Raw genomic sequence first — 21,135 nt, forward strand, 5'->3', positions numbered from 1 at the left:
TGGCCCCTTACCGGCACCTGTAGTGTAGCCGCGTCATTGGCCGCTAATGCGGACCTGTTTATATATTATATATTATATATATTTATTATATATCCCCGCTGTTTGTTTAGTCGCTCTCTCTCCTCTGCCGAAGCGAGTACTGGCCGGTGTGTGGCTCTGGTGGTTCGTGGTATGTGCCGTGTGTTCTTTCTCCAGGTATGTAGCACAGTCTCATCATGATGGGAAGATGTTATAAGGTGCCGTGTTGACAGTCCTCTGTTGTAGGTTGGCGTGTCGAGCTGAGATGCTGTGTGTGTGTGTGTGTCCCTTCCGGTTAGCCGCTGCTGCCATCATAGCTGCTAGCGGCGAGAGCATCAATGTGAGCAGGCTACAGCTAACCACGCAGGTAACCAGAGCCTCAAGCTTAGTGCTAGTTGTCTGCTAGTGTTTATGTGTTATCCCTAACAGCTGGCTCTGTTTCTTCTAAAGCTTGCCTGGCGTTAGGCTGCCATTTGCCCTGCCTTGCCTCTAGCCTCCTTTTCTTTCCTTTTTGTTCGCCTCGCTCATTCAGGCCTGTAGTAAATAGCCGCTCTGCGCTCTGTCTTCGTCGTTTAGACGCTCTTAACGTAATGTGTTGTAGTTCAAGTGTGGTCAGCCCCAATCAGACTCTTGGTGGGGGGGTTAGTACAGCAGTTATAGTGGAGGACCTGCCAAAGTTAAGCATGTTTTCTTTCACTTTGATTTGAGTTTGTATAAAAATATTGTTTCGTTTTGATTATTTGAGTGTGCAGTGACCTCTGCTACAGCTAAGCTACTGAAGTTGCCTCTCTTCCTAACTGAACCACCGTGGGTTACTGTGTTGGCTGAACATAATATTCTTTGGAAATAAAAAGAACTATATAAATGTTTTTTTAGAGAAACAGAACTTAAAAAAGAAATTATTTTATTGTGAGTAATAAATAAAATCTGTTAAATGACCTTACATCGTGCCTGTATTCATTTTGTGTACTTACCTGTGCATGGGTTGTGTTTTTGGGAAACCCTCTCTGAGAAGTTAAAGTTAAAGGAGTATACTCTTTAGGTACAAGTCCTAAGTTGGCGTTGTTGGTGTTACATAGATTCTCTAGATCTGTCACTCGCAGTTCAACTGAGATTGCCACAATGGCACGAACAAAGGAGATTTCTGAGGACCTCAGAAAAAGAGATGTTGATGCTCATCAGGCTGGAAAAGGTTACAAAACCATCTCTAAAGAGTTTGGACTCCACCAATCCACAGTCAGACAGATTGTGTACAAATGGAGGAAATTCAAGACCATTGTTTCCCTCCCCAGGAGTGGTCGACCAACAAAGATCACTCCAAGAGCAAGACGTATAATCGTCGGCGAGGTCACAAAGGACCCCTGGGTAACTTCTAAGCAACTGAAGGTCTCCTTCACATTGACTAATATTAATGTTCACGAGTCCACCGTCAGGAGAACACTGGACAACAATGGTGTGCATGGCAGGGTTGCAAGGAGAAAGCCACTGCTCTCAGAACATTGCTGCCCGTCTGCAGTTTGCTAAAGATCATGTGGACGAGCCAGAAGGCTATTGGAAAAATGTTTTGTGGCCCGATGAGACCAAAATAGAACTTTTTGGTTTAAATGAGAAGCGTTATGTTTGGAGTCATTATATTCACATAATGTCGTCACTTTGCATTTTCTTTTGTTGTTTTTCCACAAATTCTGTTTAAACGTTAAAATCTTTTGTCTTCAGATTTGGTTCGACAAGACGTCGTACAAACTAGTTCGTCCAGAGCTGAGCTTAGTTTAGTCTCCTGATGTTAAATATGCATCAAACAAAGCTAAAACGTTTAACAGTAGTTCTGTAACACTAACAGCACATTCACAGAACTTCACAACTTCTTTCACGTCTCGTGTACGACAGAGTGCAACTTCCAGGAAAGATTGTATGAACGTGGTCGTTGATGAGGTCGTTGTGTGTCAGGAGTTGTTAAAGTAGTTTAATGTTATCAGACAGATTGGAGTTAATGAGGTGACAACAGAAGAGAGCAGGTGGCCTTTAATGCTGACAGAGCTGATTATTAATGAATCATTCTGTTCAGTGAGAATTAAATGAAAAGTTTGTGTTGAATTCTGATATTTGGTGAGATTCAGTTCCACTCTTGTGAAGCTTTAAGAGAAAAAATGACCAAACAAACTTTGACTCTGTTATTAATGTTGTTGAGGACAAAGACGAGCTCTTTCACTCTGTTCTATGTTGCTTTTATTCTTTTATTTTTATACTCTGATTATCTGACGTGTCTCTAGCAGCTGGTCAGTTGTGATTGCAGTTTTCTCACTGATATATTTTCAATATTTAGCTCATTTTCCTCAAATCTGAGGCATAATTGTTAGATTTGTTAGTTAAATGTTACATCTAAATGGGTCACCTGTAATATTTAGATTCTTTAGGTTTTTGTGTGAAATGTTTTGTGGACTGTGAAACTTGGGGCTGAGTTACACTCTTCATTACAGCCTGTTTCTTTCAACACGTCTGGAGCGGATCTTTTATTTGCTTGTGTTGGAGGAACTGCAGAGATGTTTCACTGCTGCTGATCAGGTCGCAACAGGTCAGGAAGAGAAGCAGCTTTGACACATTAACAGTGAAGTTGAAGCTGAATTTGAGGCTGTAAAGTTGATTTTTTTTATACACAGCTTTAATGTTAGTGTGAAGACAAAGTGCAGTTCATGAGTCATAGTTAAAATATGTGGTTTGTACTGGAAGTGTTGCAGCTCTCACTGCCTGCAGGCTGAGAAACAGAAACAGTTTTTGATGAACCAATCAGGGTGTTGAGGAGTGTGTGAAGCTCCGTCATATAGAGACACCATCAGTGTGGTGAAGTCCTCAGAAGACATCACAACTATGGAGCTTCTTCCTCTCGTGTGTCTCTGTCTGCTGAGCTGCTCTGGAGAAACGTCTGCTGCTGGAGACGGTAAGAAAACTGATCATCACTCACTGACAGTTTTTAATTCTCACTTTATTTCATCTGAACAGTGGAACAATGTGGAAACATGCTGGATGTTACAGTTTTTTCCAATTGCTAAAACACAATTTTGCAAACTAGGCTGGTTTTATCAAAATACTTAACACAATTCACAAAACCACACACCCAAACTGCAAAATACCTCATATATCCTGCAAAATGAAGCACTGCAGCCAAAACTACATATAGCATCATCAAAATCAAACTTTTGCACCAAATGGCACACACTTCATTCATATTACCAGATTATTGTCTAACCAACTACAAACTGTTGGGCATAATGAAACGCACTCTCATCTTTAGTATGCTTTGCCATAATACCAAAATAGTTCAAATTGTAGATAATTCTTCAGATTGTTCACATGCACAGAAATATTTGCAGATGCACACACATGCTGTTGAAACATTTATTTTTTATTTTTCACCAAACAAGTCAGTGCAACAGTGCACAGCAGATATATTTACATTGGAGTGAACAAAACAGTAAACTGAAAAAGAAAATTGCAGAAAAAAATGTGCAGAAAAAATATAGGAAAAAAAAGATGGTGGTATGAGAATGTTGTGGAGTCTGTCCAGAAATGTGAGAATATGGGCTGTGTTGTATGGTCCAAGGTTGGCAAGGTCTTCCATTGTTGTTGTAAAAAAAAAAAAAAGGTGCTCACCTGTCGTCTTTTAGTGCTTACTTATGTAATAATTGTCCTCTTTATTCAAGAGCGTAGATTTTCAGTTTGAGAGCATGATTTCATTCCTTTTCAGTGACATGGCTCCTTCTCTGCTCAGATTTATTCTCCTCACGCTCACATTTTGTGCTCGCACTGAGATGTTTGCTGCTTTCTTTCAAAATGTGTGCTTGAACTCAAAAATCACATGCTTGTGCTCACACATCTTCTTCTTGCACACACAAATTTCGCTGGCATTCAAATATGTCCAGTGCTCGCTCAGATCTAATGTGCACGCGCTCAGATCTAATGTGCACGCACTCAGAACAAGCACCTCCTCTCCGGTTGAGGAGTCTGCTCAGACTCAAGGCTGTCCCTCCCTGTGCTTAAAGTATTAGTGTTGTGACGTTAAGGAACGAACCGATTCTTTTGAACGGCTCGTTAACATGAACGATGGGAACCCAGTCACAGCTGGGAACCGTATGTATGTACGTACGTACGTACGTACGTACTCCTCCCCTGAGTGGGACAGAGAACAGGAGGGGGAAAAAAGTTACATGTGGAGCACGGTGCTTATTAGATATGCAAATGTAGCATGACGCCACCTGAATTGTTCATGCTGCCTTTGCGTAAAAACAGAAACACGTGACTGCCCCTGCCTCCGAGAGCAGAGCAGCTGCAGCAGTCTTAATTAGGAGGAGGACAGTCAGTCTGTCCTGTGTCTGACGTCGTTGTTTGGACAAAATGAGCCAAAGGAAGCGGAGCAGCATTTGGATGCACTTTTCTCTTGTGGAAGACAGTAAGGCAAAATGCAATATTTGTCAGAAAAATATTTCTTTTAAGTCCGGTTCAACAAATAATTTGCAAAGACACTTGGAAACACAACACCCAACAGTGAAAGTGGCAGAGGTGAGAAGAGAAGAGAGCCAACTGACTCAGGCAATAGTGATGCCACTGTCAAAGCAGAGTGATATGGTGCAACCTTGTGGGATATTTACGATGAATCCAGATCAGACTTTAAAATCTAGTCCACACATGTCAATAACATAATAATCAATATTTCAGAATAATTCAAACTCAGATATTGGTGGGATATCTAATTTTGTATTATTTTGTTCCAAATCTCACCCCATCAACCTCCCAGTGATTATTTCCAAGATAAAATGAGTTACCACCAGGCTGGCTTCTTAAAACTTAATAAATATAAAAATCAGTCAAATGAGCCAGTTTTTTTTTAACGGCTCTTTGAAAGGAATCACCAAGATCCGGCTCCCCTCAAAGAGCCATAAATCCCATCTCTATAAAGTATTGTGTTTCACCAGCCAATAGGGAGACAGCTAGAGTGTGGACCAATCAAATGACGGACGCCGCCTTGGGTGCGTTCCTTCGCACTGTTTTTGAGCGCTCCGCAGGGGCGGATATATGGTCTGTTTGTAAAACTGCTTGTCTCAAAATACACCAATTTACCATATTATTATTATATTAGCCAGCTATTTGAATCGTCACCTATTTAAGACGTCAGCATATTTATGTATAATTAATCTTAAGTAATCCTAAAAAGGGTTATTGTAGTTTAGACTTTTTTCAATTTAATATTAGCGGATATATGTTATATAGTATAAATACTCACATCAGTGTAGTAATGTTATGATAGTTGAGTGGTTAAGTACAATGTTAGATGTTGCATTTTAAACCATGGGATGCCGGTTCGCATCCCGGCTGCCGCACTCCCGTTTGAATGCGGGAATCCTGCGCCAATTTTCCACATCCGCCTCTGTGTGAAAGTTTCAGATGTGGTGAGGGGTGAAATTTCGCTGCACCGGTGATGCAGAGGTAGTATCAGAGGTGGTGTCAGAGGTAGTATTAGAGGTAGTATCAGAGGTAGTATTAGAGGTAGTATCTAGGGGTGGGCGATACTGCAAATTTTGGTATCGATCCGATACCAAGTAATTACAGGGCCAGTATTGCCGATACCGATACTTTTTACTTTAAAATCTGCATGTAGCCTCAATAGGAATACTAATGTTCCTTCAGCAGATACACAAAAGGGTTATTGTATTCTGCCATATTCATACTTCAGGTTTGAGGCTATATATCTTAATATAAATATATATTTTTGACTTCCAGTAAAACAATTAAGATTTATTTCAACTGTCTGAATATATGATAATAGTTTAATCACTGCTAAAATTACAACTCTGACATCTCTGACCACCAATTACACTTTGAAAAACAACATTAATTAATGCTGGAAATAACTTTCACTTCTAGAAATTGCTACCTGGATATTGTTGAGCTTTTTGTTGAAAGGCCTCTTTCAGTGACGTCTGTCTCTGTGCCAGGGGTCTGGTTCTGGTTTGGGGAGCTCTCTCCTCCTCCCTCCGTTTGCTTTGCAGCTCAGCGTTAACTTTTGGGTGCTGCTTTTAAATGCTAGTGAACCTAAGTGAGCGGGTGGAGAGGAGCACTGCGCATAAGGACTAGATGCTGCGCTCACACAAACTCTGTGAAGAAATACGAGTGATTTGCTGAACTTATAGCAGAGAAACTACAACAAAAATATCGATCTCATCACGCTAGTATCGAGCCGATACCAATACTCACGTTGGTATCAATACTATCGATATTTGGATCGATCCGCCCACCCCTAGTAGTATCAGAGGCGCAGTATTGGCGAACCGAACCAGTGTGAATGGATAAGCCGGCGGCGCGGAGCGAGGATGTGTCGATCTGATGCTGTTCACTGTCTGATAACTGAACAGGTCCATCACTCAGCAAAATATAGAGAAATGTCACCATGTAAAAAATCACCACGACGGTCAGTCCTCCACCGAGACTTAGTGAACTTTCCCCCCAGAAAACAGCCTCCCTCCCCGCGAGTGAAAGAGTCAGACAGCGTCCTGTTGACTGATGGCGATTATGTAATTTAGAGAAAAACGTAACTTTGTCACTTTCCAGGATGTTTGGTGGGTCAGGATCTGAACCACAACACATTATAACAGCATCCATATGATTATAAACAGTCAGCAGGTACATGTTTAGATTAACAGGAGGACACCGGGGAACACCTTGAAAAAAACACATAGGTCATCATCATGACGTGTACCGTCACGCCTCTTCTGGACCCGCAGCGCCGGCTTGCTGTGTGAATTACTCTGGTTCGTCTTTAAGCCGGAGCTGCTCGGCTCTGTGTGAACAACCAGCGGCGGAGAATTGACGAACCGCTGCTGCGGCGATAATGCGGCAACTCTGTGTGAAAAGGGCTGGTGACTTGTGGTTGTGATGGTAACTTGTGGTTGTGATGGTAACTTGTGGTTGTGATGGTAACTTGTGGTTGTGATGGTAACTTGTGGTTGTGATGGTAACTTGTGACCTTTGCTCGCACACTGTGCGCCGAAGTCATTTTACCGGTTCGCACATACATTTTTTTAGGGGCAAATGCGAGTGAAGTGTAGCTTAAATATACTTAAAATATGTCACAACCAAACTATTATGTTAGAGGAAACAGTTGTGTGAGTTATTGTTGTGGTGTGTAAAGTTGTTATCTGACTTTGTTTCCTGATGACTCTGCATGTTAACATACTGAGTAACACGTTTTTATCTTCCAGGTGTCAGAGTGGTCGTGAAACAAGATGATGATGCTGTTTTACCCTGTTCCCTCAGCACCAAGGACGACATCACAGCAAAGACCTTTGACTGGAGGAAAGATGAAAGACGGCATAAGGTGTTCTTTTATAATTCAGGAATCTTCACAAGTCAAGATCAGCAGTTCAGAGGTCGAGTCTCACATTTTAAAGATCAACTGAAGAACGGCGACGCCTCCATAAAGATCACAAAAACAAAGATGGCCGACAGCGGGAACTACAGCTGCATTTTCCCACGTCCTAAGCCGAGACAAACATTCATCATTGAGCTTGTTGTTGGTGAGTGCTTTCATTAAACAGTTAAAGATGTCCGCTCATTTACTGCTGCGACTGGTTCAAGAGTCCCAGATGGACTTTTGTTGTGGTCAGAATACACATCTGGCAGGGCCTCGAGCCCACAGAGCTGCAGCCACATCTGGAGAGATGTTGATTCAGTGTTATTGTCAGTTTGGAGTCTGTAGTTTGTGTTAGTTTTAAATTGCATTGTCGGTGTAGTGTGTTGGGATACTGAGAGGTGTTTCTAATATTAAGTCCACCCTAATTTGAAAGAATTGATTGAGCTGATTAAAATATTTCTTAGTAACACAGTTCAGTCCCGATAACACATCAGGTGTGTTACCTTTGACCATCCAGTCTTTCCTTCAGTCAGAATCTGCCTCAAACTGGAAGAAGTTAAAATGTTTGAACTTTCATCCTGTCAAACAGTGCTGGAGGTTTATATTGTGCTTTTCTATTTCTTTGTTCCTCTGTATTTTTATCCTCACAATTTAAACTGTATATACAAGCAGAGTACGGACCCACTCAGTGGACACTTTATCAGTTTCACCTGTACAATCTATTAATGAGATCAGATTCAATACATCTTTATTTACACTGAGTAAATTAACGAGACAAAGAAATTCAGTTTAACGTCCAACCAGAGGTGTAAAAAGCAGCTGTGAGCAGATTGTGTACATACAGTATGTTCAGGTGTAATAAAGAGAATAAACTGTGAGGGATGAAGACACTAAGATATAAACAGTGTGAACACGTGCAGCAGCACAGAAGGCAAAATATACAATGCAGGTATCAGAGCAAAGTAACGTCAGTGAGACGTTATATAGAGAATAAACAGCTGGAGGTTTGATATGAACACAGTGTTCACACTATAGATCACATATATACAGTATGTACAGCAGTATAAATATGTTTATGTATATATTGTAATTTAATACAGCAGCTCTGCCACTAATTCTGTTTTTATGAACTTTATAATGTTCAGTTTGTGTTGACTTTGTCTGAAATGTGTAAATGAAAGTGTGTTTATTACTGAGGTCACAGTTAAAGGTGGTGTTGTACTGAACTACATCACACTGAGAGGTGTTTCTGTTTTTTTGTCCTCCCTGTTCACAAACATGACGGGTCAGAATATTAGAAACACGTCTGAATATAATACAGTCCAGTTCAACACGTCACTAACTACGAGCTCAGTGATAAAGATTTTATTTAACTAACACCTCGATGACAGTGTCGACAGAAACTGAACATTAATTCATCATAAAAGTGAAGTTAAAGTCAGAACAGTTGTGTTGGATTGTTTTAGATTAGAGCTGCGAGGTACGGCCTGAAAATTATATCATGATATTTTTATGCCACATCCTGATATACGATATGTAACTGGATATTTTAAATCTTCTCTAAAGTGCTTCATAAATGTTAGGACGGGGCCACAAAATCAAATATCACAACATTTTTGACCAAATAGGCCCTACTGTGATATCAGTATTGTGACAATATTGTAGAGATGACTATTGATACTTGGACAAAATATGAACACAATGAGATTTCTGATCAATAATCACCAGTAAAGTGGATATAATGACTAAAGTATTAGAACAAACAGAAAAGTCTGGTAAGTTCAGAAAACTACATCACTTGACTGTAATACAGCCTTTAAAAGCTCTTATGACATATCATGATATAATGACATCATCATCTGACGATATACAGTTTAGTCTCATATCACAATAACAATATAAAACTGAGATGTAGCCCGGCGCTAGTTAGCATGTTAGCCTCACAGAGCTGTTAGCTTAGCTGAAGACTTTCAGATTTCTCCAATAATAAATCAGAGAAACGTCAGTGAACATAATTCTGTTTTAAAAAACATAATTCCTCTTTAATCTGATGTTCAATAACAAAAACCTAATAAACTATACTGTAACAGGGCTCTACGCTGACATTTTTCCCAACGAGCACATGTGCTCCTAAAGTAAAATATCTGGGAGCACAAAAAATATGTATTTATCGATGCTTAACAATTCACATTTAAATAGGCAGCACAAACAAAATTTTGATTTACAGTGTTTTCATTTTTTTTTTCATTTCAGGCAGAAAAACAGTGGTTTTGGTAACTAAACAGGTCCATCACTCAGCAAAATATAGAGAAATGTCCCACAAGCAACGTCACATGACCAAACAACTGTAACGTAGTAACTGGTGTAGCAGCCCCTCGGATTTATTGATCAAGACGCAGAGAGTTTCAAACGGGTGTCGATTTATTTATTTCTCTCAACGAGCACCATGCACCATAAGCACCGTGAAAACTACAGAATAAAACAGAAGAAATACAAAATGCTTCTTTGTAGTTTCACAAATAATTCACATATAAATCATGTTCACATATTAATCATGTTTACACACGATACAAATCATTTTAACCAACTCATAACGATGAAATATGAAATATGTTTTTAAGCTATTATGACAAGTGTATCACATGCTTCTCTTAAATGAAATACAATATATTGTAATTGTTCACAGAAATATATATTGCTTTTATCCTGCTGACATGTGCAATTAACTCGTAAACAAATGAAGTAATGACATTCTCTCTTTTCATACCTCATTCCGCTCTCCAAGGGCGCTAATTTAAGAGTTTCTGCCATCAGCTAGCTAGCTGTTATCTCTCTCTTGTACCTTGTACAGTGTCACTGACTTCAAAAGTCATTTCAGACTTTCAAGAGGACAAGTGGAGGTAGGCTCATCTAAAGCATTTCAAGTATTATCACTGATATTTGCATGTTAGTGTGATAATTGTCTCTTATTTGCTAACTAGGACCTAATAACCACTTTGGGACCGTTCTACATGAACAAACAACAAACCAAGTTGCCAGTCTCAAACAGTGCTCTCGCCTGTCTGTGGACTCTGTCTATCCAGGAGTCATATACAGAGGTGTCAAAAGTATTCACATTCATTACTCAGGTAGAAGTACAGATACTAGGGTTTAAAAATACTTCTGTAGAAGTTGAAGTATCAACTCAAGCTTTTTACTCAAGTAAAAGTGTAAAAGTACTGGTTTCAAAACTACTTAAAGTATACAAGTAAAAGTAATGTAAGGGGGAAAAAATGCCATTAAGGACAAAAGCTTAGGCCGCGCGACAGGGGCCTATAGTGCACTACCCCACCTCCCAAAAAAACATTTTTCTAAAGGCCATAATGACTATAATGTTTTATTAAAATGTTAATGTTGAAAAATTGTGTGGGTGTCTGTGCACAATCTGGCGTGATTTCGTCGCTCCTGTACTACAATTGGTCCTCAGTACTGTCTAAAACAGCTTCCACATCTCACATGTAAACAGCCTTGGAAATTAAAACAGTTTTAGCTGTGCAGGATATTCGTGCATGATGTGCAAATGGAAGTTTGTCACTGACAGCAATTTTTTCACTGCCAATCATGTGGCGTAGCCGAATCGTTTTAGATCCTACGTTCCCTGAAGGCAACATGATAGGAGAAGGTCTGTAGCCTTTTGGTTGAGCTGTCTGTCATGATGCCACGCCCCTCTCAGTTGATGCCACGCCCCCCACGCTAGATCAGGGTCAAAAGTCTGAAACTGAAAAAAAAAAGATCTGAAACTGAAAAAAAACTAAGATCTGAATCTGAAAAGATAAAACATGCAACTGAAAGAAATAGGATCCCAAATATCAAAACATATGAAAGTGAAAAATGAAAATAAATGATTTATTCAAAAGAATTACCAGAGTTGATCATAATTATTTTTAACTTGAAAAAACTTTTTGTACATTTATTTTTATTTTGAATACGTTGATGTATTTTTCAAAATTCAAGATCAAAGCTTGAAATTTCAGTTTCAAATTTTACTTTTACAAGTACAAAACATTTGACCCTGATTTAGCTCCATAGTGGTCGACCAACAAACATCACTCCAAGAGCAAGACGTATAATCATCGGCGAGGTCACAAAGGACCCCAGGGTAACTTCTAAGCAACTGAAGGTCTCCTTCACATTGACTAATATTAATGTTCACGAGTCCACCGTCAGGAGAACACTGAACAACAATGGCGTGCATGGCAGGGTTGCAAGGAGAAAGCCACTGCTCTCAGAACATTGCTGCCCGTCTGCAGTTTGCTAAAGATCATGTGGACGAGCCAGAAGGTTATTGGAAAAATGTTTTGTGGACCGATGAGACCAAAATAGAACTTTTTGGTTTAAATGAGAAGCGTTATGTTTGGAGCATTCCAGCATAAGAACCTCGTCCCTTCTGTGAAACGTGGTGGTGGTTGTATCATGGTTTGGGCCTGTTCTGCTGCATCTGGGCCAGGACGGCTTGCCATCATTGATGGAACAATGAATTCTGAATTAAACCAGCAAATCCTAAAGGAAAATGTCAGGACATCTGTCCGTGCACTGAATCTCAAGAGAATGTGGGTCATGCAGCAAGACAACGACCGTAAGCACACAAGTCGATCTACCAAACAATGGTTAAAGAAGATTAAAGTTCATGTTTTGCAATGGCCAAGTCAAAGTCCTGACCTTAATCCAATCCAAATGTGGTGGAAGGACCTGAAGCGAGCAGTTCATGTGAGGAAACCCACCAACATCCCAGAGTTGAAGCTTTTCTGTACCGAGGAATGGGCTAAAATTCCTCCAAGCCGACGTGCAGGACTAGTGAACAGTTACTGGAAATGTTTAGCTGCAGTTATTGCTGCACAAGAGGGTCACACCAGATACTGAAAGCAAAGGTTCACATACATTTGCGTTCACAAAAGTAACCATGCTGTAGTTTCCTGGACACATATTGTTGCAATAGACAGTAAGATCACAGCATGTCTGCTCCCTCAACTGAGCTAGCATACAATTTATATATTTTTATATATACACATATACAGTCCTCGCCTTTTTCTCACAGCACTCAATCACAAAAAGTGTCCAAGTCAAGTGTAGGACACAGAATCCTGTCAAAGTAAAAATGCATCAGTCCGCTCTGACACGTTTGTCTGATGGTTGAACAACATCTGAACCCGACTAATTTCCTGAAACCAACAGACCAACTTTCACCCACAGCAGTGACTGGCCAAAACAGAAAGTCTGCAGGGTTTGAACTTCTCTTTAATTCTTCACACAACTTCTTCTTTCACGTCTCGTATACAACAGAGTACAACTTCCAGGAGAGATTGTATGAACGTAGTGGAAACACCTGACACATTTTCTTGGCATGACTGTCAGGAGAAATTTGTCGTATAGATAAGAAGAAAATGAAACAAAGGAAACAGACTTTGACTGGAGCTCTTTTAATTATAACGTTGTGTCTTCTGCTGCAGTTTGAAAGCATCTGACTGGAGAATTAACTGTTTATCTCCGTGAACCAACTCATTATATTCACATAATGTCGTCACTTTGCATTTTCTTTTGTTGTTTTTCCACAAATTCTGTTTAAACGTTAAAATCTTTTGTCTTCGGATTTGGTTCGACAAGACGTCGTACAAACTAGTTCGTCCAGAGCTGAGCTTAGTTTAGTCTCCTGATGTTAAATATGCATCAAACAAAGCTAAAACGTTTAACAGTAGTTCTGTAACACTAACAGCACATTCACAGAACTTCACAACTTCTTTCACTTCTCGTGTACGACAGAGTGCAACTTCCAGGAAAGATTGTATGAACGTGGTCGTTGATGACGTCGTTGTGTGTCAGGAGTTGTTAAAGTAGTTTAATGTTATCAGACAGATTGGAGTTAACGAGGTGACAACAGAAGAGAGCAGGTGGCCTTTAATGCTGACAGAGCTGATTATTAATGAATCATCCTGTTCAGTGAGAATTAAATGAAAAGTTTGTGTTGAATTCTGATATTTGGTGAGATTCAGTTCCACTCTTGTGAAGCTTTAAGAGAAAAAATTATCGACCAAACAAACTTTGACTCTGTTATTAATGTTGATGCGTCTCGATCGATTATCTGATGCGTCTCTAGCAGCTGGTCAGTTGTGATTGCAGTTTTCTCACTGATATATTTTCAATATTTAGCTCATTTTCCTCAAATCTGAGGCATAATTGTTAGATTTGTTAGTTAAATGTTACATCTAAATGGGTCACCTGTAATATTTAGATTCAACATGTTTGTATGTAAAAAACAAAATGTTAAATCAAAATCTAACATTTAGATTTGAAACTTAATTGTTTTTGTTTACATATAAACATTTTTATAAACAATTTGTCTCAGATGTGAAAACTGCAGTCAAATTTTTTACATTGGACACTCGATATAAAACATCATCAAGCTGAACTCGGGGAGATAATGACTCCAGAAATTTGCTGACAAATCCTGAAAACAGACGCTTCTTACATGTGCAGAACTTGTCTCAGAAATCTCCTGTTTTTAAGTTTCCTTCAGTCTCAAAGTAATCCCCTGATAGTTGTCTGTTCATCAACAGGTTCACTGCAAACAGGAACTACTAACAGCTAATTCGGCAAAGTTTTAATGGAGTTTTATTTCTGTTTTTTTTCCGTTTTAAAACAAGTCTCCAGCTACTTCAGTTGAGGAGAGTTTTACTGTGAAGCTCCAGAAATGTTTTGTGGACTATGAAACTTCACCTGACTTTACATCAGCATGAGGGAGGAGATGATGACTGAGTTTCTGTTTTGTTTGAGTGAACTGTTCCTTTAACTGTATTTCCAACAAACCACTGTGATGTTTGTGTTGCCTGAATATGAGGAGGGAAACTGGGAATTTCTTCTACATTAGTGTTTTTGTGTGAAATGTTTTGTGGGCTGTGAAACTTGGGGCTGAGTTACACTCTTCATTACAGCCTGTTTCTTTCAACACGTCTGGAGCGGAGCTTTTATTTGCTTGTGTTGGAGGAACTGCAGAGATGTTTCACTGTTGCTGATCAGGTCGCAACAGGTCAGGAAGAGAAGCAACTCTGACACATTAACAGTGAAGCTGAAGCTGAATTTGAGGCTATAAAGTTGATTTTTTTATACACAGCTTTAATGTTAGTGTGAAGACAAAGTGCAGTTCATGAGTCATAGTTAAAATATGTGGTTTGTACTGGAAGTGTTGCAGCTCTCACTGCCTGCAGGCTGAGAAACAGAAACAGTTTTTGATGAACCAGTCAGGGTGTTGAGGAGTGTGTGAAGCTCCGTCATATAGAGACACCATCAGTGTGGTGAAGTCCTCAGAAGACATCACAACTATGGAGCTTCTTCCTCTCGTGTGTCTCTGTCTGCTGAGCTGCTCTGGAGACGGTAAGAAAACTGATCATCACTCACTGAGAGTTTTTAATTCTCACTTTATTTCATCTGAACAGTGGAACAATGTGGAAACATGCTGGATGTTACAGTTTTTTCCAATTGCTAAAACACAATTTTGCAAACTAGGCTGGTTTTATCAAAATACTTAACACAATTCACAAAACCACACACCCAAACTGCAAAATACCTCATATATCCTGCAAAATGAAGCACTGCAGCCAAAACTACATATAGCATCATCAAAATCAAACTTTTGCACCAAATGGCACACACTTCATTCATATTACCAGATTATTGTCTAACCAACTACAAACTGTTGGGCATAATGAAACGCACTCTCATCTTTAGTATGCTTTGCCATAATACCAAAATAGTTCAAATTGTAGATAATTCTTCAGATTGTTCACATGCACAGAAATATTTGCAGATGCACACACATGCTGTTGAAACATTTATTTTTTATTTTTCACCAGACAAGTCAGTGCAACAGTGCACAGCAGATATATTTACATTGGAGTGAACAATAATGTGCTCACAAAACCGTAAACTGAAAAAGAAAATTGCAGAAAAAAATCTGCAGAAAAAATATAGGAAAAAAAAGATGGTGGTATGAGAATGTTGTGGAGTCTGTCCAGAAATGTGAGAATATGGGCTGTGTTGTATGGTCCAAGGTTGGCAAGGTCTTCCATTGTTGTTGTAAAAAAAAAAAAAAGGTGCTCACCTGTCGTCTTTTAGTGCTTACTTATGTAATAATTATCCTATCTTTATTCAAGAGCGTAGATTTTCAGTTTGAGAGCATGATTTCATTCCTTTTCAGTGACACGGCTCCTTCTCTGCTCAGATTTATTCTCCTCACGCTCACATTTTGTGCTCGCACTGAGATGTTTGCTGCTTTCTTTCAAAATGAGTGCTTGAACTCATAAATCACATGCTTGTGCTCACACATCTTCTTCTTGCACGCACAAATTTCGCTCGCATTCAAATATGTCCAGTGCTCGCTCAGATCTAATGTGCACGCGCTCAGAACAAGCACCTCCTCTCCGGTTGAGGAGTCTGCTCAGACTCAACACTATCCCTCCCTGCAGTCAATATATTGTGTTTCACCAGCCAATAGGGACACAGCGAGAGTGTGGACCAATCAAATGACGGATGCTGCCTTGGGTGCGTTCCTTCGTACTTTTTTTTAGCGCTCCGCAGGGGCGGATATATGGTCTGTTTGTAAAACTGCTTCTCTCAAAATACACCAATTTACCATATTATTATTATATTAGCCAGCTATTTGAATCGTCACCTATTTAAGACGTCAGCATATTTATGTATAATTAATCTTAAGTAATCCTAAAAAGAGTTATCGTAGATTTTTTTTCAATTTAACATTAGCGGACATATGTTACATAGTATAAATACTCACAACAGCGTAGGAATGGATTCAGTCTCTGATTTGCAGATTTGGTCACATTTTCAGAAGACCGATAATAAATTCAGATCTGAACCAAACTTCATGAATGTTTTTAGTGACAAAGTAGTTTGTGTTCCACTTATTCATCACAGAAACATGAGAGCTGTAGAAATCATTGGAGCTGAAGGCTGCCATGATGAACATGTTCTTTACAAGTGGACGTAAAGTGTTGACCATGACTGTGTTACATCTAAACAGTCACTACAATATGTTTCTGAAAGCATTTTAGGCAGCAATGGGCAGAGTAGTGACAGACTCTTGGTTCATAGTTGCACCATCGGGTTCAGACAGTTTGATCAGAGTTTGGTGAGATGATCCTCACACGATACAAGAGAGACGGGCAGCTTTGTCTCCTTCTCAACATCTGACTGTATCTTTGTGTCCGTGCATCAACAGTCTGTAGTTGATATGACAGCCCTGAAATCTGAAGGGTGACGTGTTTTGGCAGAGTTTTGCAGGTAAAAAGGTGAGGGGGCTCTGGGTGCAGGCAAAATAGAGAGAAGTTTAACATTGTTCATTTGTGTTTAGCACCAACATTGTAGTGACACAACGCTGGTTGTAAATCTAGTGTGAGCCTCACATTGTGCTTTTCTGCTTCTCTCCTGTCTTCTCTCTTCAACACAGTGTTTCAGTCAGTGATGGGATAAAAGCAACATGATTACATCACTAGAGCCTTAGTTATACTTGATATCTCACAGTCCAGTAGTAAATGCTGTGCTGCCCTTAATAAGCTGCTGTTTATATTGTGTTCACAGGTGCATCTCCAAAGCCTGACATCACCACACTTTATCAAACAAAGGACTGGTCGCTGCTGCAGTGTGAAGTTCGACGAGTTTTTCCAAAACCTAAAGTCAAGTGGCAGGACAGCGCTGGAAACATCCTTCCTGCTGAGGAGCCTCAGGTCTCAGAGAGAGGAGGTCGTTACTACGTTACCCTCAAGACAACTGTGACCAAGACTGACCTCTACCGCTGTGTAGCCACACAGGAGGAAATTAGCCATCAGACTAGTGCTGAAACCTTTGTGTTTATCAGTGGTGAGATTTCTGTCTTAATATTTTACTCATTAAATGATTTGAATTGTTCATGTGTTATTATTTAAAAAAAATTTAGACACCCTTTAAATGTTCTGTTTAGTTTATGTTCACTGTGTTGTCCATGATATGCAGCAACATTTTGAGTTTTACATGAACTCTTTGTGATGTGATTCAGAGAAACTCTGTGAGGACCCATCCACCAAAGAGGTCATTGGATGGCTGAGTGGTGGATTCGTTTTAGGAGCTGTAGTAGTTCTTGCTGCAGTTCTTGTAGTAACCTGTAATCGACGTAAGTTAATGTTATTTATTGTATCAATATATATCAACACATCATGTGCAGACATCAACATTACAGATACATTGTGTGATACGATCACGTCCAGACAGTTTGTTTCTGTCTCCTCAGATTTGAACCCTTCTATTTATTTACATGAGGCCTCTGGTTCTAATACTGACTGATGACATGAAAAGAAAATGAAATGCACTCACAGATCATTGCCTAACACTATTGATTAAGCTCCATCAGACAGACCTCTGAATATCACTCACTCATGTTCTTCGTATAGTTCACAAGTGAACATTTGAAAGTGGAGGCTCTACATCCTGAAGCTTTCTGCTGATAAACACAATTGAGACAAACAAAAAGGCTCATCTAGATACAAGTTAATACTTTTAAAGGGGAACTATGTCGTTTTGAAGAAGTTCAAACTCAGAATTTTTATATTAAAATATTAATAAGTAATAATTAATACAAACTGAGAAATATGTATTTTCTCCATAAGTGAATAAAGAAGCTGTTCTCAGAGGAAAATAAGGTCCCAGAACACTGTTGGAAGGTAGAAAGGTGGCAGGGTCCGCCACATATAAACAAAGTAAAACAGTATAAATTGTTTGTTAACTGAGTTTATTCAGTCATGAAAACAAATCAGTCAATGGAGATCTTTCTCTTCTGATTAAAAGTCTTTCACAAAACTACAGAATGCTCCTTTAATCCAGTTTATCATTTAATGAATGATGCTTTGGATTAACTCTCAAAATGGTTTGGTAAAAGACATCTGACTGCAGAAACGGACTTAAAACAGACGCACTGGACTCGTTTTCCAGATCTGAAGCTTTAACACTTCTGGTTTGAATGTTGTAGGTCTGAATATGTCAGGCTGTAACCTTTAAAGGGACAGTTCAACACTTTAAGTAAAACCCTTACCAGTGTTAGCTTCTTTCACAGAGACTGATGGCTGATTGATTCCACTGTTACATGTCTGTCTGTTAATGTGGAGTTAAACTCAGGAGGTGGTTAGCTTAGCTTAGCATAAAGACTGGAAGCAGAAGGAAACAGACTAAAGTTAGAAATACACCTTCAGCACCAGGCTAACTGTTTCACCCTGTTTATGGGTTTGATGCTAAGCTAGGCTAATGGCTTCCTGATTCCATCAGACTCCATATTGATAATGAATGAATTGATTAAGTTATGAAGCCAAAGAGCTGAACATGTTCTGGTATCAGCTCTGTGACTCACAGCTGTTGGTGCTCATTATTAACACTCAGGTGTCAAAGTGCTTCATTTGGCAGCAGAGTGAGTTTGAATTGGATGTTTATAATAATCCTAATATGTAGTGATGAAGCTGAAATCATGACGTGTCATTAAATGTGAGACGGTGATCTAATGTTATGTTTGGTGGTCGACCTCAGTGTAACATTGAACATTGAGATTCTTCTGTAAAACAATGAAAGTAAAACTGAAACCGTTCAGAGCAACTTTTCACTCTCCATTCTTGACTGTTTGAAAACAGACTTTTAAAAGATGATGCAAACATTAAAATCTGCACCAAAATCATTTCTGTGTGATGTAAAAGTCGACTTTATGTAATGTAAACTTTTGTTTTCTGCAGCGCCTGTGGTGCAAATACCTCGTACAAATGATCCAGAGGTAGACTCATCAGGTAAGTCACCTCTCACAATGTTGGTTCGTAACAAATTACATTTACTCCACTTTCAGAAAATCCCTCAAAACACACCTCTTCAAAACTTCTTACAATCACCAAAGAAGTTTGTTCTCCTCCTCCACTTTCTGATATGTTCCCTTTACTCACAGATTAATTTTCTCTTTCTTTTTTGTTGTTTCCTTTGTTAAGTGACTTTAGTATCTAGAAAAGCACTATACGTTTAATGTATCATTATTATTATTTACATTACATATACTTGAGTAACTTTTTTGAATAAATTGTAATTTTCTGAGTAGTTTATTACAGAATACTTTTACTTGAGTAGATTATCAGCTGGCAATCAAAATCAATGGAACAAAATGAAACTTTGTCTTGTGCACAAAGAATAAAGAACTTCTTCTATAACCTGCTGAATTAATGACAAGACCCAAATAATTAAGAATTCATCATAGTGAGCGTCTCACAAAGTTGATAAAGTTTGTCCAAACTCAACAACTTACAAAACTGAGTGATTTTATAAAGGAGTCTGGTGAGTTTCTCTCCCTTTTCATCCTCTTCTCTCTCTTCATCTCCTTGCTGTAGTATGTTGGTGTTGTAGTTTGCCGTCTGTTGTAGTGCAGGACGTCCTCAAATTGTTGTTAATAACTATTTAATATAAGTTTTACTTCTACTTGAGTACTTATTTTTGGCTACTCTACCCACTGAATATGTATTTCTGATTCTGGAGTGAACTGTCCCTTTGAGCCAGTTAATCATCTGACATGAGATACTTTACATTAATACTTAGTAATATAAACGTTGACTTGATGTAATGTTTACTTCTGTTTTGTTTTCTGCAGATCCTCATCCTCCAAATGATCCAGAGATGTTACGTAAGTCTCCTCTCAGCAATGTTGGTTTGTAACAAACAACATTTATTCCACTTTCAACAAATCCCTCAAAACACACCTCTTCAAAACTTCTTACAATCACCAGAGAAGTTTGTTCTCCTCCTCCACTTTCTGATATGTTCCCTTTACTCACAGATTCATTTTCTTTTTTTGTTGTTTCCTTTGTTAAGTGACTTTAGTATCTAGAAAAGCACTATACGTTTAATGTATCATTATTATTATTTACATTACATATACTTGAGTCACTTTTTTGAATAAATTGTACTTTTCTGAGTAGTTTATTACAGAATACTTTTACTTGAGTAGATTGTCAGCTGGTCCCAGGTCTGCTGCTGCTCTGTTATCTACCACAGCCACGCCTCCACATGACATGAAGCAGGATAATGACTGAAGCTACAGCAGGAGTTTGGCTTTCTAATAACGCTAACCGCTAATATTCACAGACGCATTAACAACACACAGTACAATGAGCTGCAGAGCATCAGAGAACAGAGCTGACACTGAGCTGACAGAGAGCAGTAAGCATGGCGGCAGGAACGAAGGGTGCAGAGGTGCTGCAGCTCCCCTAAAACAAGGCATTATTAAAAACACTGATCGATAGGAGTGATCAGACTTGTAGCAGAGAGACAGAGAGAGAGAGAGCTCATATGTGGACGAGCAGGAAAGAGGGACAGAAGTGTCCACAGGACTTAAAAACTGTTGTTGATCATGAAGCGTAAGATTTCTCTACAACTCAGTGATTTGTCAGTCAGGGTCTCTGTGACCAACAGGAAGATCAGCGTTATATTCGCCCCTCTCCTCTATGAAACGTCTGTATCCTCACTGAGCTGCATTATTATAAACTATGAGGCTGTTTATTCAGGCAGTAACGTGCGTCTCTGTTGAGCCGGTCAGGCTGAAACCTTTAACAGTTCAACACTTTAAGTAATAACATCACCAGTATTAGACTCAGGAGGTGGTTAGCTTAGCTTAGCATAAA

The 21,135-nt window shown here is 39.2% G+C and overlaps 1 protein-coding gene across 1 annotated transcript in view; it reads right to left on the minus strand.

Moving 5' to 3' along the window:
• The window catches only part of LOC140997859 (butyrophilin subfamily 3 member A2-like), a 152,247-nt gene that overhangs the window by 61,250 nt on the left and 69,862 nt on the right, over nt 1-21,135 (minus strand). The window lies entirely within an intron of this gene.

Source organism: Pagrus major, chromosome 6, assembly GCF_040436345.1.
Source record: "Pagrus major chromosome 6, Pma_NU_1.0".
In the NCBI taxonomy this organism is placed as follows: Eukaryota; Metazoa; Chordata; class Actinopteri; order Spariformes; family Sparidae; genus Pagrus; species Pagrus major.